General features: G+C 32.8%; 1 protein-coding gene across 1 annotated transcript in view; it reads left to right on the top strand.

Annotated features, from left to right (window-relative positions):
* The window catches only part of LOC108913147 (transducin-like enhancer protein 4), a 369,612-nt gene that overhangs the window by 142,235 nt on the left and 212,978 nt on the right, over positions 1–14,399 (top strand). The gene's annotated exons all lie outside the window — the stretch shown is intronic.

Here is a 14,399-nt window from a genome sequence, read left to right on the forward strand (position 1 = left end):
CTCACGGCAATTATTTGTTGCAATAAGTTATTTAGTTGTTTTTGGCAGAAGTACTAGAAAAAAAATCTCATTTTAGTCGTCAGATCTGAACAAGCATGCAAAATTTCAAAGTCGTAAGTTTAAAGGAAGTGGTTCAAATTTGGCTTGCAAGATTTGAACTAAACATATAAACATACATGTGAAGCTAAATAAAACTTGTAAAATGCACCTATTCAACCTAGGAAGGTTCTGCTATTCATCTAGCAAAATGTCGACTTAAGAACATCCCTTTATGACATTCTAGAGTAATATTATTAAAAATAATTTTTTCATCACAATGCGGATTATCTTGTATATATATCAACCAGTGAATGTATAAAGTCAACCAGTGAATGCATAAGTTAACCGTGTGTTGCCTGGTTGACTTACAAGAATCAATTTATTCAAAATCATTCCAAAATTGATCGAATTGGAAGTTTTTTGGAATCGACCTATTTAAGATATTCTTAAAACTGATTTAATTAGGAACTCTAATTAGGAACTTTATGGAATCGATCTATTCGGAACCTTCTTTAAGTAAATCTAATCGAATATGATTAAAATCAGTGCAATTGAAACATTATAGGAATAAACCAATTTAGAGTATTTTTAAAATTGGTCTAATTAGAAACCTTTGGCATGAATCCATTTGGAATCTCAAAATTAATCCAATTAGAATACTACTGAAATCTATTTAATTGAAATGTTATTGGAGTCAATGTATTTGGAGTTTTAAAATGAATCCGATTGGAATTACTTTAATTGACAAATTATTGAAATGTCTTCATTTGGAATATTCTTAAAATAAATTTAATGGAATATAATTGGAATAATTTCACTTGGTATTTTATTCAAAATTGATCCAATTGGAAACTTTTTGGAATCGTTCCATTTGGAACTTCAGAGTTAATCCATTTGGAAATACTACATACTAGAGTCAGTTTGATGAAATCCAATCCATTGCGAATCCTTTTAAAATCAATCCAATTGGAACAAATGTAATTGGATTTTTATTATTCCAAGCCGATGGTTCTCCGATTCCTTATTGTGTAAGAACACTTTTCTCGGAGTACCAAACCCGCCCGAACCGAAATACATGAAAGAAACAAGTCGCGAACATACGTGCGGAGCACACCGAACTCCGTCGCGACCGCAAGGGCATTACATCAGCAATTACGTAGCAAGTGAAGCCGAACTACGAGGCTACTTTACAAACGGAGGCGGCGGGGTAGTAAATCTTGGCGATCGCGCCGCCTAGCGACCGCACAGTAAACTTCCCGCCCGCGGCTCCCGGAAACAACTCCGCTTCCGACTCGGGAGTCGCGAGCTGCCGGAACTTTTACGGCCGTTTGTCGGGGCCGGAGTCGTTACGACTTTTTGATCCTTGAGGGGCCACGGGGTGGGAGGGAGGGGGGCGTTCTGGTTCTATGCCGGATCAAATTTTATGGCCGATAAATCGCTTAGACAATAATGCCGATTTATAAACCATTCCGAGGGAGGTAGGAAGGCAAAAAATGTTATCAAAATCGGATTTAGATTAGGGGTCGAATCATTACTAACAACCGTCATGGTCCTTTAGGCGTAACATTACGAATTAAGATAAAATTGGATTAGGTAGTTAGTTTTTACTGCCCTGAAATTTCACAACGTTTTGTAGAATATACGACGAATTATAAATGCGTATGTTTTTACAACGGATATAATTTTTACATTTACATTTTGAGAACCGCTGCTTATTGCCAAAGTGATCTAGATTTCGGGAGGCGTGGCTCTTAACAGGGTCGTACTCGGCCCAGTCTCTCATTTTTCGTTTCAGTGCATTGCTAGATTTTGTTGCAACTGTTCCATTGTTTTATTTTATCGGCCTGCTTAAACCACTATACGTTGTAGTCAGCATGCGTGTTTAAATATTTATACAGGGTACTTTAATTTATAGACGTTGTACAATATGTTCCAAATCATTTTAATAATTAGTAAAAAAACAAATGAAGATCAAACATTTTCCTACAAATGTACAAATCTGAAACAATAACTTTCTCAAATCCTACTGTTTCATTTTCTTTTTCGTTGTCAAATTTGGAAAGAATTTGTAATTTTGACCTTAAATAAAAAATTATACTAACCAAAATATTTCCCCGTATCATTTTTTATCACAATCCAATAATTTTTAAATTTAGATACAGTGTCACTAGGAATTTTGCGTCTACCATAGACAGATTTCATTAAGGGGGATATCACACTACCATTAAAAAGTGCACTCTCCTCTTCTTTATTAATATACAATCTGTTTGATTATAAAGGTCCCGAGCTATAATTCGGTTACCCATTTTTGAACACCCTGTAAAGTATATATATTTTTAAATGAGATGTTTACTTTAAACTAAGGCATAATTTTTTTTTTCGTCTCACTAGGTGAGTGGTGACGTCATCGATATTTATTTTAAATGGGACTATAAATTTGTTTACATGATTTGATAGATTTTTTATTCTCTTTCCAACCATATCAAATTTGTATGCCTTTGCATAACAAAATTTTTGAAAAAAAATGGGAAAACTTCGGCATTAGTTTTCGGGTCTCGTTTTTTAAATAATATCAAATAGAAGGCGCTGGGAAAACAATTGTACATACTAGGGTGACCCACAAATAAACGCAATATTTTTTTCGAGTCTTGTGAAAATATGATAGTTTATTATGTTTTAAGAGCCCCCTCAAAAAATCAGCTCAAAAATTTAAAAAATCGTCAAAAATTTATTTTTTTTTTAAATATTTTTCTCGTTATTTTATCATTTTCTAGGTTGGAAAAAATCTCGATTCTGAAAATTTCAAATCGATATTTTAATTTCTAAAGGTCACTCATAATTAATTTAAAAATGTTTTCGGGCGACCTCTAATAATAAATATCTACGAACTAATAATTTTTTTATTGAATTTGTATAACAAAAGAATAGAAATAAATCACGAGACACTTAAATTTAAAAAAATTAAACAATTATAAATATTTGATACTCGCAGTGCGGTAGTAAATTTTTTAGGTGTCTCGTGATTTAATTCTGTTCTTTTGTTTATCAAATTCAATAAAAAAAATAAAGTTAAAATAATTATGAGTGACCTTTAGAAATTAAAATAACGATTTGAACTTTTCAGAATCGAGATTTTTTTCAACCTAGAAAATGTTAAAATAACGAGGAAAAAATTAATTTTTGGCGATATTGGAAATTCTTAATCGTTTTTTTGGACCACCCTGGTGCATACATCTATCTGTCATATCGGTTTGTTTTTAATTGCTGTCACCTTTCAACTTACAACAAAATGAATGATTTTAATGAAGTAGTTGATATTCTGCAGGTTTATTACGAATGTAAAAAAAAAAAACAGTGTAGCGACTTTACATTTTTATCGACAACCTTATCCCATAGAATTTTTCCCAATAGAAGGTAGTTTAGTAAACTTGAAGCAAATCTAAGACAGTATGGAACGCTAAAGAAGAGTTTCTTTAGGATATGCTTGCAATGAATATTTATTATTAACTGTGAAAGAAAATTGGAATACTTCCATAGTTTTGTATGTCAGTATAAAGAAAATAACATCCCATTTAAAAATATACAGGGTTATCCAAAAGTCCCGGTACGGCAGAAAAACTTTCGAAGAAAGCATTTTGGGAAAAAATGTTTCAGACAAAAGTGTAAGGATCTTTCCCTGGCTATCTGATGGTGACCTTGGATTTGACTTTGACTTTGACCTTCAATGTCATTTGAAGCTCAAGTTAAGTTTTTTAAATGGAAACCCCTATTTTTTATTGCGGATTTGGAAAGAGCAAGAAATTTTATGTCCAAACATGGTCTTGACCACGACTGTGACAATGACCTTGCTATTTCCAAATCCGCAATAAAAAATAGGGGTTCCCATTTAGAAAACTTAACTTGACCTTCAAATGACCTTGAATGTCAAATCCAAGGTCACCATCAGATAGCCAGGGCAACATCCTTACACTTTTCTCTGATACATCTTTCCCCAAAATGCATTCTTCGAAAGTTCTGCCGTACTGGGAGTTTTGGAAGTCGACCCACATTTGACCTTGAAGGCTATTGTCAAAATCTTGGTCAAGACCATATTTGGACGTAAAATTTCCTGCTCTTTCCAAATACACAAAATAGGGGTTTCCATTTAAAAACTTAACTTGACCTTCAAGGTCAAAATCAAGGTTAAATCCAAGGTCACCATCAGGGAAAAATCCTTACACGTTTGTCTGAAACATTTTTTCCCAAAATGCTTTATTGGAAAGTTCTTCTGCCGTACCGGAACTTTTGGATAACCCTGTATAATACTTTACAGGGTGTCCAAAAATCATTATAATCAAACAGACTTTGTCGGGTCATTTATAGATTTCAACCAAAAAATTTTTCTATACAATATTTAAACAGTTTGTTCAATCTTTGGATGAAATTATCAAACAATTAGTAATTCCGGGACTGGTCTTAAAAAAATTAATTAGAAGAGTTCATATGAAATAATTCGCCTGTATGCGATTTTTTAAATAGAACTAGGAATTTTAAGTGAGGACAGATGGGTAATGAAAGTTACGTGGATTTTTGTCACACTTTTATTGAATTTTTATAAATAATTTTATCTAAAACAATAAATAATGTATAGTTATAAAAAACACGTTATGCAGTTAGTTCTTACTTCATGAAAAATTATTAATAGCGTGTTCTACACACTAAATTAAACATGTGCTTAAAATACATGCACAATTTTAGAATTTACTCTGTATTGAGGAAGAGACAGTTTATATCGACATCCGTCGCTGAAGCGCAAAGATAACCGAAGGTGTAACGACCTAACCACGATTCTCATAAGATAAAAGCTAGCCCGGAAATGTTCATTATCATATACACGCCGAAATGCGACGTGCATCGGCGAAAAACCGATGACGACGTGAACCCGCCTTATTCCAGCGCATTAAAATGCAAAACAAGTTTTCCGGCTCGTCCGCGTAGTCCCGCTACAAATTAAAAGCAAACAAATTCAACGCTGGTAGCAAATGCGATTTTTTTACGCTTTGATCGCGATCCCGCGGTGTTTGATACAACAAGGAAAACTTTTCAGGGTATGGAAATGTGGTGCGGGGCCCCGGAGTAATGATATTATTCGGATTCGGAATCAGCGCCCCCTGGGACCCGGCGAGATAACGCGGCAAGGCAGGGGCGCGCGGCAAATGTCCACGTTGAGTTGGAATCGCCTAATTATTACATGTTTCAGGTTTTTATTTGTTGCAATTTTCGGTAAAAGTTGTTTGTGTTTGGAATTACAACATTATCGAAATCCATTTGGAATTTTTTTCAATTATATCTAATTAGAATACCACTGGAATCAATTCAACATGAGACATTAAAAGATCCATTTGGAATCTTTATGGAATTAGTCCATTTAGAACCTTAAAATGACTACATTTGGAATGGTACTGAAATTAGTATGATTAAAATATTATTACGAATTAATCAGTTTTAAAATTAATCCAATTGGAATCAATCCAGTTGAATTATTATTGAATATATTTTAATATTTTTTCAAAACGGTTTCAATCGAAAACTTTTGGAATAAATCCATTTGGAGTTCTAAAACTAACCCATTTTAAATACTATTAGAGTCAGTTCAATTAAAGTATTAGAAACAATCCATCCATAATTCGAATATGTACTATTAAAATCAATTTAATTAAAACATTATATGGATCAGTCAATGTTAAAGTTAATCCAATTGGAATCAATCCATTTGGAATCTTAAAGCTTATTCAATTGGAATGCTACTGAAATCAATTGAATTAAAACATACAAATCAATCAATGTTAAAATTAATCCAGTTAGGATCAATCCAGTTGAAACGTTATTGAAATCAATCCACTTGGAATAACCTTAAAATAAATATAATTGGAGTGTCATTGAAATTAGTTGAATATTACGAGTATAGAAATGTCTTGTTTAAAATTATTTCAAAATTGATCCAATTGGAATCTTTGGAATCAGTCCATTTGGAATATGAAAATACAATTGGAATGCTACTGAAATCAGTTTATTTAAAACATGATATAAATCAATAAATGTTAAAATTAGTCCAATCGGAATTAATCCAGTTGAAACTTTATTGAATTGATCATTCCATTTGGAATCGTCTTAAAATAAATCTAATTGGAATATTATTAAAGTCAGATGAATTGAACCATTATATTGATCCAATTGGAAACTTTTTGGAATGAATCCATTTGGAATATGTTTAAATTAATCCAATTGAGATTAATTTAACTGGATTCTTGTTATTCCAATTCTGTTAGAATGTTACTAGAAATTCATGGAAAATTATCAAGTTAAAATATTTTGGAACATTTTAATACAAAAATATAAAGTCGTGAAGCACATTTTTGTATAAATCTGATAAAAGGTCCGCCGTAACCGTCTGGGCGCGTTCTTTTCAGGCCGCGCCGTCCACGTATGATTTAAACAAGGGTGTCGGTGTTTGAGAAGGGTCGGCCAGGAGGGTGCGTTAATTGCCAGCGGCGCGTCCCTCGGGCCCCCTTGTCGCCCTGCGGGAGCTTGTTTGCATATGTAAGCAGCTCGTGTTCAAGCCTCAGACCGCGGAAGGACTTTTGCCACTATGGCACATCATATACAGGGCGTGGATATTGTATATGACTTAATTTTTGTCCGTTACGCCACTGATTCCATAAATATTTCGTAATTCCATTTACCGTTCATGTTAAAAGGTATAAAATCCAAATATTTGAAGGAAATGAAATAAGTCCCTAAGAGAGAATGTCGACAACAAGCTGCTTGACGAAAAGACACTCGATAAAGACTGGTCAAGACTGATAAAGATCTGGTAAATACACAGGAACGACAAAAATAATAATAATAATAATAATAATAATAATAATGTCATTTATTTCCAACAGGTAAACCCAATTACAGGAAATACATAGCAAATGAAAAATAATAATAGAGAACAGTTACACTTATAATCATAACAAAACCACTAAGTTTATTTTGACAAAATCTATTCTGTATAAGAGAAAAGTTGAAAAAAATAAATAAATAAATTTGACTAACTAGGTATATCTAGAATTGCTCGTTGTTGTAAACAACGTGTTTTATTGTATTTAGTGATGAAAAATTAATATCACAGTAATTACAGATTTTATTAAAATGATAACATGCATTATAAATAGGTGCTTTAAGTAAAATATTAGTTCTAGGCCTATCACAGTAAAAAGTTTGGTTATATCTTGAACCAGTACGCGGAACTAAAAATTGTATCTTACTAAGGAGACTACTACAATTTACGTTATTATGGATTAAATTATACAAAAATGATATAATTGACCATATCCGTCGCCTATTAAGAGAAATAGTATCAAATCTGTCCAATAATATTTGATTATCAACACCCCTGGCGGGATAGATGCCATCTTCCTTAAAAGAAATGTATTTTAAAAACCGTCTATGAACAGATTCTATACTATCAATGTGACACTGATAAATTGGGAACCAAATAATTGATCCATACTCAAGTTTACTCCTAACCAAGGTATAATAGAAAATTTTTAAGGTGCTAATATTTCTAAAATCTTTGCAGTTCCTTAATATAAAACCTAAAGTCCTATTGGCATCACTAACTAAATGATTAACCTGAGTAACAAAGGTAAGATTAGAGTCAAAGAAGATGCCTAAATCTTTTACGCAATCACTTCTTGAGATTGTAATATCATTATAATCATAATTATAAATTTGTTTTTTCCTGGAAAATGATACTACATAACATTTGTTTATATTTAACATTAAACGATTTGAATTACACCATTTGCCAATTAAGTTGGCTTGATTCTGCAAATATCTACAATTTTCCTCATTCTCAATACTTGTAAAAATCTTTAAATCATCTGCAAAAAGAAGATTATTACAAGATATACTGTTCGGTAAATCATTAACAAACAAGAGAAACAGTAAGGGCCCTAAATTCGAACCTTGTGGAACTCCAGAAGTAACTTTAAATTTTGACGAAGTGAAACCCCCACACTTAACAAACTGTTGTCTCTCTGTTAGGTACGATTTAATAAAATTAACAAAAATATTTGATAACCCAATACTATCAAGTTTAGCTAGTAACACGTAGTGATCAACCTGGTCAAATGCTTTGCTAAAATCCATATATAACACATCAATTTGCCCTTGGTGATCAATATTCTCACATATGTATTGAGAAATGCATGCCAAGTTTGACACACAAGAACGTTTATTTACAAATCCATGTTGACTCTGGGAGAAAATATCTTTGGTATTAGCGTAAATATGTTCATATAGTATTATTTCAAATAGTTTTGAAAAATTACATAAAATTGAAACAGGCCTATAATTAGATATTATAGATGGATCACCTTTTTTTTAATACCGGACATATGCGCGCTACTTTCCATACATCTGGATATGTTGCTGTAGATAAAGAGAGATTGAATATAAATAGCAAAGGAACTACTAAGACCTGCCCACAGTCCTTCACAACAAAGCTAGGTATAAAATCTGTACCAGATGTCATTTTATTTTTAAGTTTTTTTAAGGGCGTTGAGAAAATCTACCTCGGTAATTATTGGTATATTAATATTCCTGTTAAAACTGTGCGCCATATTAAATGTTTCATAATTAAAATCAGGTGTCACATAAACACTACGAAAATAATCAGCAAATCCTTCAGCAATAGCTTGAGAATTATCATACAGAATATCATTGAATTTCATTACACCCGGAATATTAGAATGCCCTTTCTTATTTTTTACAAATGACCAAAATTTAGAGGAATCAGCTATAATGAGGCGTTCAGAATTCTCCATAAAACTTTTATATGCCTGTTCAATTTGAATTTTAACTGTACGCCTTAATTACTGTATCTATTGAAATAATAATCAGTTCTAAACTTTTTATAATTTTTCAAAGCAGATTCTTTAGAACGAATATTTGTTATAATTTCTTTAGTAAACCAGGGTGGAAAACGGCGACGAGGATTAATTTTTAATGGAACAGACTGATCAAAAATATTATTTAGTATATTATAAAAAACTTCACAAGCAGTATTAATATTTTCACTTCGTAATACTTCAGACCAGTCCGCATTCGCAATTAATTCATACATTAAAGGATAATTCGCCTTTCTAAAAATATATTCCCTATTTAAATTGAAGTTGTTATTATTAAATTGATCATAATGTTGCAGTCCACATTTAAATATTACTTCCAATGCAGGATGGTAAGCATCTTCTTTGACAAGAGGCAAATTGTCTCTAGACACTTTGCAAGAAAAATTGGAAAATACCAAATCAAGCAGCCTACCCAATGTTAAGTAGAATGTTAGAATAACAATGTTAAGTAGAAAATGCAGCAGAAGGTATGTAATGAATGATACATAACCTCACCTGCTATGAAACTATTCCGATTATGCGCATTAGTACAGAAGCTTAATAAAGTTTTAAGTACATGAATGTATCTATCGGTATCTATTGAACGCAAAAAGTTTTTGATTGTTCCGAAACACTTTTAAATTGTTGTAAAAATGAATTAACTTGATGGTATTTATTTTTATACCAGTGGCGGCTCGTGGACCTGGACGTAGGGGGTTCAGTTTTAAACAGTGAACATAACTCAAACGATTTATATAACAAAGCTATCGATCCTTCATCTTTTTAAGATGCCAAGTGGTCTATAATTTCCTCGTTGAAGTCATTTATCTACATTATCAACAATTTTTTTGTAACCAGCATAACCATTATCAAGTAGATCACGTAGACTTTATAATACTAGTCTATGGAATCAGCGAAATTCTGATAAAGGATTTTGTAATTGTTAACTTCGTTGCCATGATAATCCTGTAGTGTGGCAAGTCCATTGTTATTTCCTGAAAACATAAATCTCAGGTAGTAAATATCAGTCTTTCACATTTAATTTTGACACTTTGGTTTACAGAATTTATCGGCATTTCAAGAATATTTATCTTTATGGCTTCTAAATAAACGTACTTACATATTTTTTATCTATTATTTTAAAACTGTAAAATATACGACATTTATTTCGTTCCTTCGCAGTTCCTTTCTTGACTCATTGTATTTATTTCAAAAGGTTTTATCCTTTTGAAATATGAAAGCAACGCTCACTTTTGACTATTCTCATATAGGGAGGGAGGGTTTTATAGTATCTATATGTAAGCAAATAGTGCTCAAAGATTACTTCGACTTGTACAGTTTCAGCTACAAGCCAATTGTAGGTGGCTTAAGCGAGTAACGCCAAACTAAAAGTGTCTATTCAAACTGAAACGGTCTCACTCGGCCCTAATTACCCACATCGGCCGCCTCTGTTACCCCTCGGCTCCCTCGAACACAGTCAATCATCGGCACCCCTCGCTATAAAACCCCCCGGAGGAAAAATTCAAGGGACCGCTCGAGGGCACTCGCCGAAAGGAGCAAATAAGTCTGTTTGGGACGTTAAGTGCGCTACAATACACCCCGATAATGCGATAATCAAGCAGCCGCTGCCGCTACCCCGACGGTAATGGTCCGCGAACGTGGTCGGCCTAGCAATCTGACATCTGACGAACGAATTCCGCTCACGGCCTGCCCGGATCGTGCCGCTAACAACTTGTCCAGAATTCCGCTTGGGTGGCTGCGATGCCAGACGGTTCGTATGCGGCTTGGGATCCACACACAGGGCGATTTTTAATTGCCGAATACGAGACGAAAGCCGCTGCTCTACTGCGAGCGAGAGCGACGTCAGTTGACTATGATACTATGAATTAACAATACATTTCATACATTTCTGAAGAAGTTAATACTGTATTAAGAATCACTTAAAATTCATGTAATACCACAATAGCCTCAGAATAGGATCTTGAGGCAGCTATTTAATTTTAGCTGAAAAATTTAAAATTGGAGTTATATTCTTTTTAATAAATATTTTAGATTCATGTACACTGAAAAAAAAGTATTTGGATCAAATCAGCAGATAGTTTTAAATGGAATTATTTGCCGTAAATGTTATTTTATTACATTCAAACGTATACACTTTCGTCACTATGTGAAATATTTGCTGTAATCTATGATCTTTCTTAGAATTTATATTATTACTACCAGACAAATGTAGCATATTATAATCAAACTTATGTTTACTTGAAAGAAAATTGTAGCAGGTCACAGAATGGCGTAGGTGACAAGTGGCACGATAGATGGAGCCACTTACGCTCTGTGTATAAACATCCTGTGAGTAACGACACTACAGCAGCTGGATCGTTCTAACGACATAATGATGAGGACCATCAGTAAGTCCCAAACCGACCTACGTCTGGTTAGTTAAACTTACGAACGATTCTAGCTTCTGTACTAGGTGTTGTGAATTTGAAACAAAATATTTTTTATTACTGAGAAATATTTATATCCAAATATATTCTTCAAATAAGTATACAGGTTCGGAAAGTCCCCATGGTACATCGACCGTTACGTGAAAGCGATAAAGTAAGTCATAGAAATCCGTGCGATAGACAAGGATGGTTACATTGAAGACGTTTCATAATCTGAATAGTTCTAACCCGAAACAGGCGGTGACTATACAGATTATCTATCGCATGGATTTATTTCTTTACTTTACTTACTGTCGCTCTCATGTAAAGGCAGATGCACCATGTGGATTTTCCAAACCTGTATACAATAATTTGACCAAAACTATTCAATTTTGTATTAAACAAACGGTACATTAATATACAATACAAAACATGTTTCTATAAAATCTATGTAGATCATAAAATTAAGAATAGAATTCGTTTAACCGTAAGTATCAAATATTTATTTTAAGTGCTGTCTATTTTTAAAATAAGAAATTATATTTCTGGGTAGAAATTGAAAGAAGAAAATATTTTCTTGCATATATATAAACATTTGAAGCAAGAACTCCTTTTTGCTTGTAAAATGATACGAGTTAAGTATACAGAAGCCTCAATGTGGTATCTTGAGGCATTTCATTTTAAATTGACATTTCAGGAATTAAAGAAAATAACCATTTCTTTATTGAATCAATCTAACTTTTTTTTTATTGATGTCCTCTTCAATCGTCCGTCTGGAATTATTAACGTTTTTTTTTAATTATTTGTTCGTTAGTTTCACTGAAATTGACGTTTATAATGCAGTTTCAAAATAAAAAAAAATGGCACCTCTGATTTTTTCTGCAGTCTTACTCATTTTATTTAATGTTATTCTTTTTAGTTTTGAGAAGTTATTTGCTACGGCACACTACTCTTTTTAAAAAAGTAAAGAAATGTATTTCTCCAAATCAACATGGATTAGTTACTTTACGTTCCACGTCATCAAATTTTGTTTCAAGTAACAGTGACAATAAAGATCTAATCTAATATTTTCCTAGCTACCTCAAGGATCCAATCGTGGACCACTTCTTTTTATTTTACTTATTAATGAGCTATTTTTATCACTTAAATATAATTATTTGCTTTTTGCCGATGACATTGAAAACTATTTTAAATATACATTATATTAATGATTGCTTAAATTTAAAGAAATGTCTAGATTTACTTGATAAATGGTGTTTCAGTTCCAATCGGTTACCATGAATGCTGATAAATGTAAGATTTGTTTATTTACATTTGAAATTCAAGCTCTCTTATTTAATTAACTACAACTTTTAACAGCACAACTGTCAAACAATGGAAAACTGTTAAAGATCTTTGAGTTGTCACCGGTAAAAAACTTTCTCCAGTCACTTTAATCAAATAGTCAATAACGATTTAAAACATATAATATAATTTATTATTAGAAACTCTTCATCTTTGCACACCTGTTTCCTTATTATTATTGGAGATATGTTTTTTAAAGAAGTATTTTATGAGTAGATATACAGGAGCCTCAGTATAGTCCTTTAACAAACAAATAAAAAAACATACAATTACTATATTTTATTCAAATTTTTATCGTTCTGCATGCTTTAATGCTATGAAAGAGGAAGCCAGAAATCGATATGCAAAAGGTGCAGAGACTCAACGTCCCGAAAATAAATCTCCGCCCGACACTGGTTGAGGGGATAAGGGTCCTTTTATCACGGTTGAGGGAATCGATTTCAGCTAATAAAAATACAGAGAAGAAAACGTCATGTTTGTAGAGTACTATTACCGTTTGTGGGATTCGGTCGACTGTTGCTCAATGCGATGCTATCGCTGTTTTCTCTAACAAGACTCGAAAACCGACCGAGTCTCCAATTTCAATTTCAGATCGTGGGCGGCAGTGGTGTCGCGTGCAGGATGAATTTTCAACATTATTTTAGAATTTTTCGCGCTGTGGTGAAATCGGAAAGCTCTCGGTAACGCCGATGTGATTATTTACGTTATTCTTCTATTTTTTCAATGGTTTGTTAAAACAGTTTCTCTCTAGTAAAACTTATGAATTCGTAATGGTTTTGGGTAAATTAATTTTTACATCATCACTTACCGTTCTTCGCCTTCCTGATCCAGGTAAATCTTTTATACTTTCGGTTTCTTCAAACTTTTTGGATACTTTACTTATTGTATCTCGACCCATTCTCTGGTCTGGATACTTATGGTGAAATGAGTCACATACCTCCTGTTGACTACGGATTTTATTTCCGCATCCAATCATAATTCAAATTTCAATTCGATTTTCGATACGATATCGATACAATACTCTCTTTGACAATATTTGCAAGAATACGATATTAACTTTTAAAATATTGACGATAATTATTGTATCGTCAATAATGTGTTGTCAGTAATATCGAATAATATTGATCTCGACAAAAGCGCGAATCGCACCAAATGAATATATAAAACAATATATATAAAAAAGAAAATACATATTTGTAAACAACACTAATATACTTCACAAAGAATGCCGCACTCCGGCTAACGCACCGCATCGTGAGCTTATCTTCTTTTCTCTCTCTCTCTTCTTCCTATAGCTACAATAGTATATGTCACAGAGCACCTATAGTGTACGTTTCCTATCCCAAAGCATGGGAACCGATGAATCCAAATTGCGGGGAGGTAGAGTGTGCGAGGTAATCTGATCGCGCATACTTTGAACAGATCCGTCTTAAGGTAGTTCCTTCTAATAATATCTACGCTTAAGACACGTACGCAAATTTTTAGTTCAATAGCTAAAGCAGTTCTGAATAACATATTTGAATTTTAAATCGATTGACCATTTCGTTTTTTAGAAATTAATTTTCAATGTTTAAACAATTAACACGTTAGAGATAGGGATTCGTTATATTTCTCATAATCCACTTTTACCGTTTATGCACAAGTTTTTGTATGCGTAGAATAATTTTCTTTT

The sequence above is a fragment of the Anoplophora glabripennis genome, unplaced genomic scaffold (assembly GCF_000390285.2).
Source record: "Anoplophora glabripennis isolate ALB-LARVAE unplaced genomic scaffold, Agla_2.0 scaffold30, whole genome shotgun sequence".
Lineage (NCBI taxonomy): Eukaryota > Metazoa > Arthropoda > Insecta > Coleoptera > Cerambycidae > Anoplophora > Anoplophora glabripennis.